At 43.3% G+C, this 16,738-nt stretch overlaps 1 protein-coding gene across 6 annotated transcripts in view; it reads left to right on the top strand.

Annotated features, from left to right (window-relative positions):
* The window catches only part of GALNT9 (polypeptide N-acetylgalactosaminyltransferase 9), a 301,612-nt gene that overhangs the window by 64,937 nt on the left and 219,937 nt on the right, over positions 1 to 16,738 (top strand). Inside the window, exon 1 of one of the 6 annotated variants that reach the window (XM_083804014.1) lies at positions 3,027 to 3,469. The exons of 4 other annotated variants lie outside the window; for them this stretch is intronic. The gene's annotated coding sequence lies outside the window, so the exon portion shown is untranslated. Of the gene's footprint in view, positions 1 to 3,026; positions 3,470 to 16,738 lie in introns of those variants that run through there. One more of the 6 variants, XM_083804020.1, reaches the window with a different exon arrangement.

Genomic DNA, 16,738 nt, shown 5'->3' with positions numbered 1-16,738 from the left:
GGATCCCCTGGGGTGGAGGAGTATGGGCATCATGCTGTATTTCGCTCCTAAGGGCGTGGGTTAGGAGATAGGGTTATTCCCCCTTCCACCTGGCAAACACAGCGTTTGTAGGAAAATCTATCAAACATACCCAAAATGTAGTCTTTAAATTTTTGACATATTTAAAGCTCTTTTCAACTCTGGTCATAAATATATATGCTCTTAATATAGTATCTTAACATTTCAACTTCTCTATCACTTTAGTCTCCCAGTTACCCCATACCCACGCAGATATGTTATTTCACTTTAATGTCTGAAAATGTTTCTAGATTAAATGAGTGAATCATCCTCTGAGTCTACACAGACATGAGTTTAGTATTTTAGCTTTCCTGCATGAAATCTTTTTATTTATAACTCTCTCCATTTTTCTGTCTTGATTCTCAGTGGTATCTACATTTAAGTACGGTAAGCTTAGAGCAAAAAGTTTATGGGGCAATATCATGATCTGTGCTGCTTTGTTACAGAGGTGTATGGATCAGCAATATTAATTAAGAAGGGAACATCATAATATTGTTAAAACACCAAAGTGTTTGCCCTATTTCTCTTCCTCCTTCCTCTAGCTAAGCCAATGCAGTTGTAAACTCGATACTCATTCAGGGAAAACACTTGGCACATTACAGGTTTAAGTTTATTAGATAAACAGAGTCAAATGTATTTTGGTCCTTTATTGTCCTAATAATACTGGGGAAATCTTGGTGTATTCAAAGCAGAAGTGCCTAATAGTGGACAGGCATGGGGGGAGCTAATAACTTTTCTGCTGTTAGTAGAAAACATTCCTCATCACGTGCAGTTCAATGGCAAAGTGCTATTCTTACTAGGCGCTTACCTGCCACGACTTCTGATTTTAATGTCTAGCTAGGTTGAGCTGGGAGGCAATATGCTCCACACTATGGATTAAAAAGCCTCTTACATGGCTACAGTGTCGATGAACACATCAGCGTTTTGTGAATAAACTGTATGCTGTCTCTTCCTGGGGTCAGGTGCACAAGGGATGAGATTCTCCCAGCTCGATAAGCTGATGGTTGTCACGATAGCCCCAGACTTGTGCAGGCTAATGCCAGCTGGCTGTACAGAGCAGGGCTGGCTAATCTGCATGCAGAAGAGCCCCTTCCTTGTCATTTAAGTGGGGAAGCCTCTGGGATGAAATGCAGAAGCTGTTTTAATGCTCTGGAGCAGTGCTGCGTGGTACTCGGCTGCAAGAAAATCAGTGCGTTGGAAAGATGGACTGTCAGGAGGGAACAAAAGCCCGATCGTGTGGAGTGATGGACGAACCGTGATGGTTTGTCACCACATCTCTGGAGATTGTTCTGGTTTTTCTTCTCCAGAAAATGAGCATTTCAGCTTCATTTGCAATCTTTTGCAATTTCTGACAAAGGGCATCACTCAGTGTTTTATTGTCACGCTGTAAGGCCACTGGTGGCTTTTAATGTGCTGCAGACTGAAATTGCCATTTTTTTTGCCTTTCTGTGGTGGATCACAACAAATTATTTGACCCACTGAGCACAGTGAGGGTACAGCAAGTGTGTAAGTGTTCCTGAGTAATTTAAGAGAACCTGCCAAAGTAAGGAAGAAAAAATAGTAAGATGTACACAACTGTTGTAGAAATTTTAGAGTGCTCACCATCATCACAGCTCTGGAAAAAATAGTTTCAGTCTATCTAGGGCTATGGGACTATCGGCTTAGGGTTGCAAGGGTGAAAGACATGACTGGCTCAAGAGATATGATGGAAAGTGCTTTGGGAATGGATTCAGCAGCTGAAGAGCCCTCGGATGCAGTGAAGCTAAAGGTGTAGAGAGGCATGTCAGTGACCCTGTGAAGAATTGCCTTTTCCCAGTCATCTGTGAAATCATCAGAATGACAGTTCCCACCTCACAGTCAGCTGGTGCTTAAGAACTATGGAAAGCTTTAGATGCAGATTCCTTTTTTGGGTTAGTTCAGGTAGGAGGAGGGCTGAGTGAGGCTCACGGTGCCTGTAACTTTCAAACACCGGTCTGCATGTGGCATGTAAAAGGAGATCAAAGTCCAGGCCTTCAGAGGAGCATTTCAGTAGAGCAGTGCTCCATTGTAGCCTACAATATCATCTCATTTTTTGTGTTAATGAATGGTTCTCTTTGCCAACCATCATGTGTTTGCTTAATATATATATACACATAGTTCAGCTGTTGAGCCTTAGAGCCGCATCTGTTCTCAGTACAGTGTTGCCTTAGGAGGGGAAGATCTTAGCATTTCAGAGGGTGGGAGGAAATGAGGCTTGCAGATGTAAACGTGAAGCATCGTAGGGGACACGCGTGGCAACCATATCTGCAGCTAAAGGACATCGCTGGTCGCCGTACCTTAGGATTCACTCACACTAGTCTAGGTCTTGCTGCCCTCATTTCACAATGCAACTGCATGTCCATTTTTTTTCCTTCCCTGGCAATTACCTGAAACAATTTCCCTCGTACCTCTATTTTTTAATAGCAAATTGGAGTTTTACTAGGAGGAGATGCATTTCCTTTTTGTGCTGTTCTGTGACGAGCGTGGTGGGAGTGTTTGTCTCCCCCAGCTGCCTTCCTTGTGGCCAGCTGCAGAATGATTGGTGAGACACCATCTGGCTTTCCCTAATTTTCACCAGCTGTAGGTATAATCAGCGGGATGATCGCAAAGTCCCTCTTTCTTCCCTACAAAGACTCTGGAAAGCAAACGCAGAGATGCATGGATGCGTAATGGGAGGTTGAAAACAAGCCGTGGTTTTCAGAAGGGTACGAGAGCTGCATTAAATTATTCTTGTACCCGTTTAAAAGCACTTGGGTTAATGTGCACCCAGCGAGCGCACTGCTGATGTTCAGCTGCTGCAGCCTGTCTGGAGCTGGCATTTCTCAGCGCCGTTGTGTCGGGGAAATGGAGACATGCACAAGTACTTTGAGGTTTCGTGTCTGCCTCCTAGTACTCATAAGGCACAAAGAGCTTCCTTTCTTTTTTTTTTTTTTTTTTTTTCATGTTCAGATGCATTTAGTTCATAATATTTTAGGTAAGGGAAAGTTTTCTTAAGCGTATGGCTACTGAGAACATTGTTACCCCATGTAAAAGCCAGCAAGGGTTAACATAAGGGTTAACTTTTGCTTATCTCGAGGCCCGTTGAGTCATTAACAGCAGCAGGATTAAGCCCTGCCTGTGCTCCTTGGCAGTTGTGCTCTCTCCACCATGCCTGCCTCATTAGGGCTGATGCTTCAGATGTGCCGAGCACCTGTAGCTCCTATCGCCTGCAGCTGCTAAATCATTCAGTATAACAGATCTTCCAGAACAGCCCATAGGTAGAGGGGGAAGGTTTCTTTAACTGCTTTTTTACTTTGGAGTTGACCTGGATTTTAGGGGATGTGAGCGTGATGTGCTTTTTTGACACCAGCCCCTGATGGCGTGAGCACGTACTCCTGCTGTTTCGTAAAATCAGGTAGGACACCAGGTTCCCAGGGGCCTGAAGCCCTGCTGGATGGGGAATGGAGGGTTGTCTGGGACTGGTGAAATACTGCGGGACTGAAGTGCTGAAATTGTTTAAAGCCATGTATGCTGTAAGCTTCTGTAGCGTAGGTTTTTGGAACATCCTACTTGCTTGCGTTTGAATTATTTAAGCAGTGCAAAGTACAAATAGCTAACAGGGCACCTTAATAATAGATTGTGGGGATAAGGACTGTGGCAAACCTGCCTAGAGATGTAGAGGAGTATCAGTCTGGAAAGAGGATTATTTAAAGGTTTGTAGCGTTTATGATCAGCTCTGCATTTCACAGTTTGATTTATTTTGTAGTTAAAGCAGCCAGTTGTTTTCTTCAGTCAAGTCCAGCAAAAATAGTTGTTTTAGTAAAAATAAAATTGCATGTTTCTTTCCTGTGTGACTGAAAGTAGTACGGTCCAGAGAGCAATTAGTGAATGTTCCAGAAGGGATAGAAGTTTCCCTGTTACTTAGTTGTTCTAATAGGGCTTCTGGGAGATGCGGGAGGCCCTGCACTATCCCATGACCACCTCTGAGAGGCCAGAGTTTCAAGTGGTTAAGGGGCAGAAATGGTAACTGGGAAGCTAAATGTCCATTTAGAATATGTGGGAGGGAAAGGGCTTAATGTAAAGTATCAGCAGTGGTCTGGTGACAATAATACGTGGCTGGTATCTGTGCCCGTGCCAATTGGTGCCTTACTGTGAATGTTTCAGGCTCCTGAAATGTTGGGTTGCCAGGCTTGCCTCTGACCTCTTGCAGGGCCAGACGAAACGTCCAGTTTGTCCTTGAAACACCACCAACGTAGTGAAAGAAATACGTGTGTCCCTGAAGAAACGATAGTTGAGCAAACCTGGAGAATGCAGCTGTGGGTAGGGTGCGTTTAAGTTTCAGCACTGGGGGGGCTGCAGGTATCTCAGTCATCAACGTTGGCAGGTGACTCTTCTGCGAAGCCTGAGCTGCTCGCAGGTTAGATCTATGGCAAGATCTATAGCAAGCAACAGTTAAGGAATTGATTGCTGTCATGTGAAGAAACATCACGTTTTGAGAATAAAATATAATGTAGGGGGAAGGGCACGTGTTTGATTTTGATAAGACCGATGTTAGTGCTCAGTTCTACTCGTATCCAGCCTATTAATCCTGCTGCCAGTTCAAAGTAAAACTAACAAAAAAGCCAAATGCAAAACCAAAAGAATCCCTCCATTGTGTGCAGCAGAAATAGCTGCATAAAAGCTGTTCGGTGGAATTTGAATTTCTGATTAATTAGACTGCGGTGTTAATTAGTGCCAGTAGTCCTGAGACAAATCCAATAATTAGCGAGGTGCGTATCCAGTGGGGAAGCCCAGCAGAACACCTGTCTGAGAGTGGCTCCTGGATGTAAATGAAGGACTTGGTGTGTCGTGGCAGCGCTGGTTCTCTTTTCTGGCGGTGTGCCTTGTCCTGCCACCCTTTGTGTGCGTGTTTCAGTCCAGTCCGTGTGTGTAAGCAACTTCTCTGAACTCATAAAGTATGATTTTCAACTAGGCTGGCAGTGCTAGGTATTAGTCTAGCAAAGGTGGAAATGGTGATTATTGGTTTGGAACATGTATTTCCTCTCCTTCCTGAGGCTCTCATCTGCTGGGGAACTCCCCGTGGGGTTTTCTGCATTCATGGCAATATTGGTAAATGAAGACTTGTCTCTTAGTTAAACACCTTTGTGTTTTGGCCCCTTTTCCCCCTTTTGAGGAGGGGTTTAGCTTTCGGTCTGATAAGTTATAGAACCAAACTTAAAGATTTTAGGCTTATGGGAAGTTTGGTGCGAAGCGGTAGCCAAGGTGTGTGGCATTAGGGGGAGATGTGTGAACACAGCTCTGAGCACTAATGAGTTGCCCTAGGAGCAGAGAAATACTGTCTTCATTCCTACCAAAGACTGTGTGTTAAGAACAAAAACTTCTGTGTCCTGAACAGATACACTGTCTGCTCGGAGATCATTGTCTTTTTCTGAAAAACGGACACGTTCAGGATTAAGATTTCCCTTGCCCTTAATTAGAGATGTCACTGGTTGAATACCGATGCGGTGCTGGAATGCCCAGATGCCCTTCGGAGCAAGCTTCATCCACACTGAATGCCACAGGTCCTTTTGTGCAGTGATCTCGCCAGTAATGCAAAGCGTTGGCAATTTAAGTTTAGGCAGTAGGAAAGGTGAAAGAAAAAGTAGGAGCTTCAGAGCAATTTATGCCTTCTGAATGTGACACTTGGTATTGACATAGCTCTCACCTACTTAGGGTCAAGAGGAGTGATGCTGCAAACCAGAGTTTAAAAGTGCTGGAGAAAAGGGGATTGTTGCTAGGGAAATGGGCTTATTTAGTAGTTTGTTTCTCCACTTATCCGCACTGAGTTGCACACAGCCGTACTGAACTTGGTACAAATAGGGAGGCAAAATGCATCCCTTGGCCACGAGCCAAGCAGACTCAGCAGGATCTTGGAGGAAAAATAACGCGCCAATCAACTTAGCAAATAAAAGTGAAGATTTGTGTCTTTCCTCCTCTGAGAGCTGATGGTTTTTAGAAAGTCTTGTGACCAGAAACCTTAAAATCTTCCCATGCAGGTTGATGGGCTCAGGAGCGCTCCACAGCACTGCTCTGGTTCCTATGATTTTCAAGAAAATTCAATCTAGCTTTATAGTGTTTTGTACAAGCAAATAAAAATACCGTGTAGGACACAAGTTAAAGTACTGTGAAAAGCAACCGTGGTATAAGCTACTATTTCATCCTGTCAGTGCCTTTTGGGCATGGAGATTTATCTTAGAAACTACACGTGAGAAGATGTTGTTAGGTTGGGGCAAATATCTCTTGCTACACCCACAGCTGTCAGTGTAAGAAAGAAAGAAAAAAATGTTTTGGGGCATACAAGCCTACGGCTAGTGCTGAAATATAGGCCAGTTCTGTAGTCCTGGGCCCTCAAGTGAAGGGGCATTGGGCACCGAATGCCTGGCATGGCTATGTTTTAGACTGGCTAGCAGAGGTAAAAATGTTAAAGGTTGGCAGTCCTAGGTACCCGCAGAGCTACAATCTCTTACCAGAATAGTATCATGGCCAGACCTTTTTTTCTTTCTTAGCTTAAGCTATGTAGTACTGGTCGATATCGTTATTAAAAGAAAGGAGGCCATGAGTGTGACTTATCCAGAGCCCAATCAGCACCTTCCTTGCTGCAGCTTCATCTGGATTAAAGCGTTTCCACGTTTTGAAGCTGCACTAATGAAAATGGCTTGAGCACCCCTAAACTGCCCAGGGGTTCAGGCGCAGCTGAACGTCAGGGCTGCTCTGCCTGTGGCACGGAGGAGCTCTTCTTAAGCAAGCTGAAGGAGGGGTGGCAAAACAAAAGTCAGCTTGGCCAGGAGCCAGGCCTGGGAAATGCAGTGCTGGGCTTGGGGCTTGAATGCCAAGCCTGGCTTGGTGCTCTGCCACCACAGCACCAGCTTTGGTGCTGGATGATGCTGTGTAGACATATTCTTGGGCCAAGGCTTTACCTTTATACATCTTCAACATGAAGTTACCTTATCTCTGTATACATACTCAAAACTCCGCCTTTCTACATAGACAAAACGCTGAGTTGTCCAGAGCAGGACGTACACTGAGATTTCTCCTGGGACTCTGCTTTCAGCTGGGTTAAGTTGTGTAGCTCACTGCAGCTGTTGGCTGAATGCACCCACAGCTATCAGTGTAAGGAAGCAAGCCACTGTAATCACAAAATCTATAGCTTTATGGAAACCAGAGTCAGAGTGCAAGTGACCCTGTGGACCCGCAGTCTATCATAATAGCCTCTTCAGGTCGATAAATGCTGTGAACAGTAAGCCAAAACTTCCCTTTCTAACCTATCTCCATTTTAAGAAAGGGCAAATGCTAAGGTTAAATGTAAACAATGCCCTGTTGATGGGCACGATGAAACTTCCCACATGCAAGGGCTTGTGGTTAAAGTGATTGAGAGCTGTTAAGTCATGTCAACAGTGCTGCCTCGGAGCTATCTAAATAGATGACATCGGAATCTGAGATTTTTCTGAAGGTTTCTCGGTTTGCTGGAGGCCTTCTGCCTTTGGGTGTTACTTGAGCTCTGAAGGAAGAGCAGGAAAATCGTCAACTCTTCTTGAAAAAGGCACCAAGGCTTTTCTTGGTGCCCCTGCCCAACCTCAAAAAAAAAAAGGGGGTGGGGGGGAAGTTTCTTCATTTCTGTACACATCAAGGTGGGGGATCTCCTGCAGGAAAAAGTCCGCAATACTTGGAATCCTCTTGCACTAGGAGGAAACTTGTAACAAATGCTCTAGCAGAGGCACGGGAATGGGCATTCTCCTTTGCTCTTTCCAAGTAGGGTTTCTACAGAGCTGAAATATGACAGGCAATGAAATGTGACATTGGCAATGAAAAAAAAGGCCAGTTAGGAGACACTCAGCATATGTTCCTCTTTGTAACATGCAATGATTTAAGTGCACGAACCTGAACTGTCTATTCCTGATGAATCTCTTCGAGATTGCTGGATTTGGAGAGTGCAGAATTAATGCTTCCTTATGGGAAGTGTTCCAGCTTAATTTAGACTTGTGTAATTCAGTGCATTAGAAGTGGCCCAAAGTGATACTTCTTGCTTCGTTAGTTTTGCTTATTTTCTAAATAAAAGGGCAGTTGCCATGCAAAGTACCTTTGAGAGCCATCAATGTTTGAAATATCAGTAAATAAATTTGGAGTGTTCATTGCCTGTCTGGAATCACACTGTAAAGTGTTCAGAAAGGGGGCTGTCAGTTTGTTTTCAGGCTGTATACAGAGCACGAGCTGCTGATTTGTGACTTGTTTCAAGTAGGTAACTAAAGAAAAGACACCTTTACTTGACATTAAAATGAATTCTCCCAAACCACCTTGTTCTTGATGCCTCTTTCCAAATCTTAGGTGATGTCACGAGCAAGTTCAGATGTGTACCTGAGTGAAAGGAAGACAAATGGGAGGAACTGAAATTTCCATAGATGAGTTTGAAGCAGCCTCCATAGGAGACCAGGCAGTGAAGGTCCTCAGAAACACGGTCGATATAATTTGCCCACTCTTGGGGAGGTGAGGGGAAACAAGTTACGAACACATGGTGATTGCTTTAGGCATTTGGCAGGCTGGATTTGCTCTTGGGACAGCCTGTGCTGGGACATGGTTTTGAAGGCCTCTCTCCAACTCCTGATAGCTCGCGTTAGCTTTTATTTTCCCCTTGTGCAGACTTCTAGGAACTGGTGCCTGAAAGGTCTGGCTAGTGACAAATACTTGTAATAAAAGATCACTTGAATACCTGCAGTTTCTGGCTAGGTCCTTTTAAAGTGAACCTCCGGGCTGCTAGGCGCTTTGGTGATGAAACAAACTATTAGCTTTTTACTCGCAATTTGATTAGGTATAGAGGGCTGGATTTGCTTGACCGGAGGATGCTGGAAGTGATCCAGTGTTGTCAAAGTCCTGGACTCATGTACTCATTGCCCTCAGGAAGTAATTTGGCGGGGTTTTACCGGAACTTTTCCACCAGGGAAAAGCCCTCCATTGGGAAAAGAGGAGCTTGATTGAAGACGACTGAGCATTTATAGCTAGGGTTTGGTATGCTCCTCGAGGGGGGCGTGCTCTGTCCCCAGGGACACCCAACAGACCTGAGACAGCCAACGCAATATCTACAGGAATGGCTGTGGGATGAGCTTTTACCAAGCTCTCTGTGCCTGTGTGCCTGGCCTTAGGCTATCTGGGTTCTGCTGCGGAGATGCAGCCTTTGGGTACCTGGGCAAGGCAAGGGCTTTTGCTAGAAGAGGTGATTTTTCTCCAATTCTCTATTTGTGCTTACAAGCTTCTTTCAGGTTTCAGTCTGATGGTCTTTATTGAGACAGAGGCATGCATTTCTTCTTTTATTTTAGGAAAACTGCTTGTCACTTCATTAGACTGCTTACAGCTGAGTGATGGGGAATTCAATTTTCTTCCTTTCTTTGCTAGCATTGAAGAATCCTTCCTCATCTCTCGTGGCACCCCATCACACGGGAATGATGTTTGTGCTACAGAGATGCTGTAGCACAACTCCTCAGCTCAGTACTAATAAGCCTTCTCTTATTTTGGTTACGTGTCACCCACGGTCTTTCCTCCTGAGCTATAAAATCTTTGATTTATCTGTTGCTTGAACAGCTTAGTGACTTAATACTATTTTTTTTTTCCTTTTTAAATAATCCTGGAAGGGTCAAGAACACGGACGGCACTGGAGGTGATGAAGGCATTTCACTGTGTGATAGTGAGGCTTTTGTCACTCCTAACGTGACTGCTGAGTAGGGTCCCATTTCTCGGCTGGTAAGATACTTGAATGGAGCATCAGTGGACTAATGCACTTGAGTAAGCAGGGCAGCACTCACCCTAGAAGTAGAGATTACTCCCCTCTTTCTGAGGAGGAAGAAAGGTTTTAATCATACAAGTTTTATGAAGAAGTCAGCACCTGCTGATGTAGCAAGAATACAAACAACTAAATTTGCACGAGGGGGAAGGTTGTCTATGCTAGTACCAGAGCACTTAGGAAGAACAAGGAAATCACTAAATTCTTTGCTATTTGATTCACATATGGCTTCCTAAGGAGTAACAGTATTGAATCCACATCCTCAGGAAGGAGGGGGAGCAGTATAAGTAAGCCTGCATCAGATCTATGAGAACCGTGTAGTCAGAAGAGGGTGAATTTTTTAGTCTGGCTGCTCAGATGACAAGAAGCCGGTTGTCTATGATGTTGTACTGTCACTGTCAAGTGTGAGAGCCTACTGAATGGAAACAGGCAAAACACCAACCAGCACTACTTAGTCGTTTATCTTCATAAAGTTTAGCTGTCCTTGCATTAGTGGCATGTGGCTGAGGATGATTACTGACAGCAGAATGAGTCTAAACAACACCTCAGCTGTCTGTTTCAGGAAAACAAACAAACCCAACCTGTAATCCGAACGGTTCTGAAACAGGAGGAAGCTGCCAATATTTCAGAAGTTTATTTTTCTTTATTGCTGTTTCAAGAACTTAGTTCTAGAGGTTTCTATAAAACAATATATATTTTTTTAATTTACATTCAAAATGCAAAAAAAAAAAAGTTCAGTTCTTCAGTGTTGCATATTTTTTTATAATTGGACGTTTGTTTTTGTTTTCAAAACAATGATAACGTTGCAAGAGAGATTTGCCTGGAGAAGATTTAATGCACATCCAGTTGTCAGCATTGTTAAGCAGGGAGTAGTCTTTTACTAGTGCACAGCTTATTTTGGTAGCTTAGAGTCTCTCTTTCTGTAAGTATGCATATGCGGACACACAGGCATGTAGAAAAGAACTCCAAACAAAAGAGGAGATACAGGGAGTTGGAGGTGAAGCCATTTTCATTTTCCAGACTTTGAGGAATTTGGGTTCCCTTTTTTTTTTTTTTTTTGTGGGAGAAGTGAGTTGTGAGGCATTGGGATATTTCTTTCTAAACAATGCCAAATGTAAAGGGGAATCATTCAAAAAAAAAAAAACAACTTAGAAATGTGCTCTGTATCTATGGGTTTTAGAGGAACATCAAGCTCCATGATCTGAAGCTTCAGTTTCAATGCTTCCTGGATTGAACAAATTGTCCTTGGTGCCTCCCAGCCAGGTTGACTCCCTCCCTATCCTCGTTTAGCCCAATGCTGGAACAGAAAAGTTTCAGTTCATTTTTATTTTTTTTTCTTACCCCCTCCAGTGATCCATCATTCCCCTTATCTATGAAATGAATAACTTCCATCAGAGACCAGTCTTGTCTCTTGGTACCTGCCCTTGAAGTCTCAGAAACTGAAAAGAAAAGGGAGTATAGCAGTCCATCGGAAAACTTATGTTCCACAACTTTATATCACTGCAATTATAGGGTATAGCAATTTTCTGCCACTGTTCTCTAGCTGACCTATACCTATAATAGAAAACTTTCTCCTATATTTCTCATAGTCAAAAGTTGCCTTATCTTCAAGGAACAAGAAAATCGGTTCATTACTCAGTGAAAGACAAGGAAGTGTCAACCCATGCTAGGGTTTTGTGTTTTCTTTGTTTTTTTTTTAAGTGGCCCTTACTGAACACAAATCTGTAAGGGGGGGGGGAAAAAAAAAGCACATCAGCTTTTCCCATTTCTATTTTGTTTTCTAATTAATCTTGTCTATTCAAGCTTTATCTGCTTAGCTCACGTGGCATTTGCTTTTATAGCTTAAAAATGGGTAGGGGGAGGTGTGAATAGCCTCCTTTGCTAATGTATTTTGATTGCTTTTTCCCCACTGTTTGGAATGCTTTTAGAAGCATCAAGGCACTTAATTTTTCATCTGACACCGGTTTACCACCACTCCGGGTTATTCAGCTTGGTAAACATTTTGTCTGAAGGATTACATTTACTTTGAGGCACAAGGTGGCCGAGCTGAAAGTTCAAGCCTCTGTGATTGCATTTGATGAAGACATAATTAAGATAGGCTAGTGTTTGTGTGTGTGTGTTTAATAACTTCTGAGTCACCATCTGAGAAGGGAACGGTTCCTATTCCCAGTCACTGCAAGACAATCATACATCAGGCAAATGCTCGGAGAAAACAAATGCCCCATGATAGGGGTTACGTGGGAGTGTCCTTTAGCTTAGCCAGATAGCTGCCAGAGGAATATGTTTAATTTCAGCTCTGTTTATTGAAAATTAGCATCTCGCTCTGCTGCCTATGTTCCTACGTGGCTAAGGCTCTTTTTATACTTGCTAGTTACTTAAGTCTGTCTGAATTTTCTTTTTTGGTACTAATGCAGCTGAATAATATTTGATTGTAATTTATTTAGAAGTACTTTAAGATTGAGGAGATGAGAAGTAGCTGTCCATGGCCCCAATCTTTTCTGTTGCAGGATTTCTTCTGGACTGGCACATTTTTCTTCTAGAAAAAGGTTTTATCAGAATTCAACTTTGCAGTAGGTCTCAGTTTGATGAAACTAGATTTTGAAAGAAAAAGGGAATTGAAATATTTGAAAAAGATCAGCTTTTAGAGCAAAGTCATGAAACAGACCTCTTATTGACATCAATTATTTTTATGATTTGTCAATTAAAATGAAGTGTGTTTAAAAATGCCTGTGAAATGAAGTTTTTAGAGAAATTATTATGGTTTGGAACAGAAACTGCTGCCCATGAGCGTTTCCCATGGAAGAGAAACTCCAACTGTAGCTGGCACTGGTGATACTGAAGTACATCCTGAGGTACGTACTGTATAGTATGTACCTCATCAGTCAGTCTCCTGTGTCCTCATAGATGAGTTCCTATAACATCTCGGAGCTGAATAGGTCCACGTAAGCGCTATTATTGTTTGTTGCTAATTGGCGTCATTGGTTTGTAGGTCTCTCAGGAACCTGATTAAAGTAGAAAATAATAATATTCAGGCCTTGGTGTTCCTATTTGTCTTTCAGTGGGTTTTATTTCATTACCTTTGAGACTATTTAAGGAATGATTTCTAGCCCTCCCTTGGTAATTCTGTAATCCATTAATGCTGAAATATCTTGAGAAGTCCAGGTCTTGAGCTATATTTCACCCTGTAAGTGTTTCTTGGAGCCATTTAAAAAACCCTTGGAAGGTGTAACAACAAATGCCAGCTACTGTAAGTATGCATGAGCTTAAATTATATATACCCCCATTCCATGTCAGACAAATCCCTCTTTGTATGCAGTATTGCTCTTGCAGGTTCTCTGTTTCCCCTATGTGCAAACTTCCCTGGGTAAAACTGTCGGGGCCAAGAACATTACAAAGCTGAAACATCTCGGTGCCAGAGCAGTGCTGGCCTGTCACTGCTCTTCAGTGCTTAACGCGGTGTTTAGAGGTGAGGTTGAAGATGGGCAGCACACCTGCAGTTGGCTCTGCTCTAAATAGCTTGGATCTCGCGGGCTGCTGGGACAGCCCAGTCTCCAGGTGCTGAATATGTGCTGTGGCTCCAGGTGGACTCCTGGGGTCCGGTTTGCCCTGCGGCCAGCCTGTGCCAGCCAGGGTAAAGCCCTGACACGGGTCTGCACCCTGTGGCTGTGCCATCCCACAGCGCTGCAGCTGTTCCCTTAGGAGCTGTGAAGCTTCATCCGTGTGCTGCTGGGAGGGAGCCAGCCCAAGAAAATTACTTCTGCACTTGAATCTGAAAGCGGTGCTGTTTCTGATCTGGTGGGAACGGCACTCGCACAGTTTGTTGCCCGGCTTTGGAGTAATTACATCTTCAGACTGTTTAAAGCTCCCTTCAGGTGCTGATTGTATCACTGCTCCCGTGTCACCCAAATTGTGTAGCTGTACAGACAGCCCTTAGTTGACTTGAAAAGGATGCACACGAAGCTGGTTTGGGAGTGAGATACGTTAAATAATGCCGTACTCCAGTTGTGTCTGCACTAAGGCATCTGGAGCTGGCAGATATGTGTCTGTGGTGGTAAGACCTCTGCTGGAAGGCTTATATCTGTCAGACCCAGAGAGAACATCTCAGCAAGTGGATGCAGATTCCCGTTGCTCTGGGTTTAGTCAGGGAAGCAGCGAGCAGCACAGCAGGGAGGTAAGGGCATGCAGGGAGCCCTGTGCTGCTCAGCAGGGAGCCTGGCTGAATGTGTTCAGCAGAGATCTCTCTGCGTGATTTAAGGAGATTTGACTAATCCCCTCTTTTTACAAAACAGGTTAGGTAATGGTTTGTAGGCATTTCCATTTAATGGACTCATTTTTCTCTTCTCTCTTATGGACAAGGCTCCTGAGCTGGATGACTTCTGTAAGAATTTCTTTGTCCTCTTGGTTGTGCATGAGCAGATATCATGAGGTGTCGTCAGCAGTGTTGTCCACCTGGATTTCAGTCCTCAAGAGGTACCGAAAACAGAGAGCAGCCTAAGTAGTTTCCCTGGGCAAGGCAGCAGCACTTCTGAACCCTATCTTTTCTTCCAGACTGAAGTTGGAACCAGAAATTTTCACGTACAAATAGAGATGCAGACAGTGGTGTGTCTCCAGGACCTTGGATCACCACCGCTTTTCTAACAGCTCTGCCATTTAACTTGAACTCTAAACTTTCTGTTCAATATTCTCTCAGTTCTTATTGAGAGCAGCCACTGCTCACCTTTCTATGCATTCTTTCTAAGAAGGAAAGTGTATGGACTGCTTCAGGCATGAACAAGAAAATCGAAGTTGTCCGAATTATCATCAACCCTTACTTTGCTTTTTCATAACAAGCCTTCTTTCCTCCCATGCCAGCAGCTTACACACTTCTGAAATTCACGCAATGGGACTTTGAACACTGGTTAACTCAATGCTTACCTTAAAATTGTTACACTATATCCACAGGCACATGATGGATTTAGGATATTTCTCAGCTGAAAAAAAAAATCTATGGGCATAGAAGATTTTGAGTGAGAGGAAGTCCACTGCTAGTAGGAAAGGAGATGATGATGCTTGGCTTATTCAAATGAGCATCCTCTTTATATCTTGTGTGCATTACTATTTGTACGCCTCTATCAGATGTGTGTTTGTGCTAGTTTCATAGGAGGCACATTGAAAATCCCAGTATCACTGCTAAAGAGGTATCATTCTCCTTTCCTTCTGCAAAGGCTGAACCTTTCTTACTGTAACCCGCTGTCACAGGTGATAAATGATCCTGTGAAACTTGAACTTGTGTGTGAGCAAGCTATCTGCCGCCACTTTCAGTGGTTGCTTTCCCCAACACGTATACTTCTTCCTTCACTCTCCAAACTCCAGCTAGAGATTTAGTTTTTGAAGCTATATGTTCTTCCGGAGCGTCTTCCCATCCCCTTTCCCTTTGGATTAAGCAGCCACAGCCCTTTTACCTTGCATAGTGAAAAAAGAAATAGGTTTTGTTCAGAGGAAACAGCATGTGTCTGGCTTGCTGCGATGCTCCTCGCCCTTCCCTTCTGTACAGTCTGTTGGGATGCTGGTGCAACTACCTTATAGGATGTTTGATTCCAAGAGGCTGAATATTATAAAAAGTAAGTAAATAGCAGTAGAGTACCTGTATTTCCAAACTGCACAACAGTTCCTATTAGTTCAGATATCTGGGCCTTCCTACTGCTCAGGTAATGCAATGCACAGCCTTGACACGCCTGCCAGTAGGAATGTGAGCTGTCTTTCTAACTTGACCAGCTGGACACATGCTAAGTAAATCTTGCTGGTATAAACAAGGCTTTTAGGGGTATTAGACCAAGCTAACTCCCACAGTCTGTCATTGCACCTTTAAATCATCGTCAGAACGGGAGCGCTGAGTCTTCCCAGAACTGTATTAATTGGATTTCGTGCTACTGGGAAGATGTGTGCTTTGTGTCTTGCATAGCAATTGCAGGCACAGCCACTGAAGATTTTAGCACCCCGTGTTTTACTTTCCTTCCTCCAAAACTGCCATTCCTCCTGAAACTTTTAATAACGCCAGCTTATGTGCCTTTGTGAATCAATGTTTTGAAGGAGTAAACAAAACCATACTAGCTTTCCAGCTAATGCAAATCAGCCAAGTTTTTGGCTGACTGTGTCAAAACATATTTCTTTCTTTAACCTTTGCATGGTTTTCATTCACAATGGAACGCCTGACACCGTGGTGGCCTTAGGTCCATAAAACAAAGTAAGCGTAACTTATGCATCTGAAAACTGTCATCTTTAATCTTGATTTCCAGAGTGCATTGCTGACCAAAATGCAATTTTAAAAGCTTTATTCCCCCTTTTTCTGTCGAAGAGGTCTAGTCAGAAAATAGTGGAGAACAAAACCATTTTTCAGCCCAGATGAAGTGCATAAAAATTACAAATTGATTTTATAGTGCTTGTTGAACTTGCTTGTTCAATAATAAATTATTCCAGTTATAAAGTAACCAATGCATCCCTTGTAACTACCTACTCTCTGAACAGTGACAGACTACAACTTGTATTAATACAAACCATATTGAGCAATCAGTAGAGCATATGCAGTGTTTCAATGCAACATCAGCACCGGAATCATGATAAAATACTTCAGGATGCCAAGCTAGTCTGTGGCAGGGAGCTGGTAATTTAGTCTGGTCTTCAGAAAGGTTTTCCCGGAGCTAGAGTGGAGTTAAGGGTGGGAAGGTTGGCTGCCAATAAAAGCCTGAGTGGCAGTTTATTTGTCTGTTCAAATCAAGTATCAGATGCCAATTAAAAGGGTCTCCTGCAGTCGCTAATTAAGAAGCACTGAGGGATTGATTAGCCATTTACCAATGACTGTCGGTACAGATGCGTTTGTTCTATTATCTCAGCGTGTAC

This window comes from Anser anser (assembly GCF_964211835.1).
Source record: "Anser anser genome assembly, chromosome: 18".
Lineage (NCBI taxonomy): Eukaryota > Metazoa > Chordata > Aves > Anseriformes > Anatidae > Anser > Anser anser.
The sequence above is the reverse complement of the archived record's forward strand: the minus strand, read 5'-3'. Positions and strand labels throughout refer to the sequence as shown.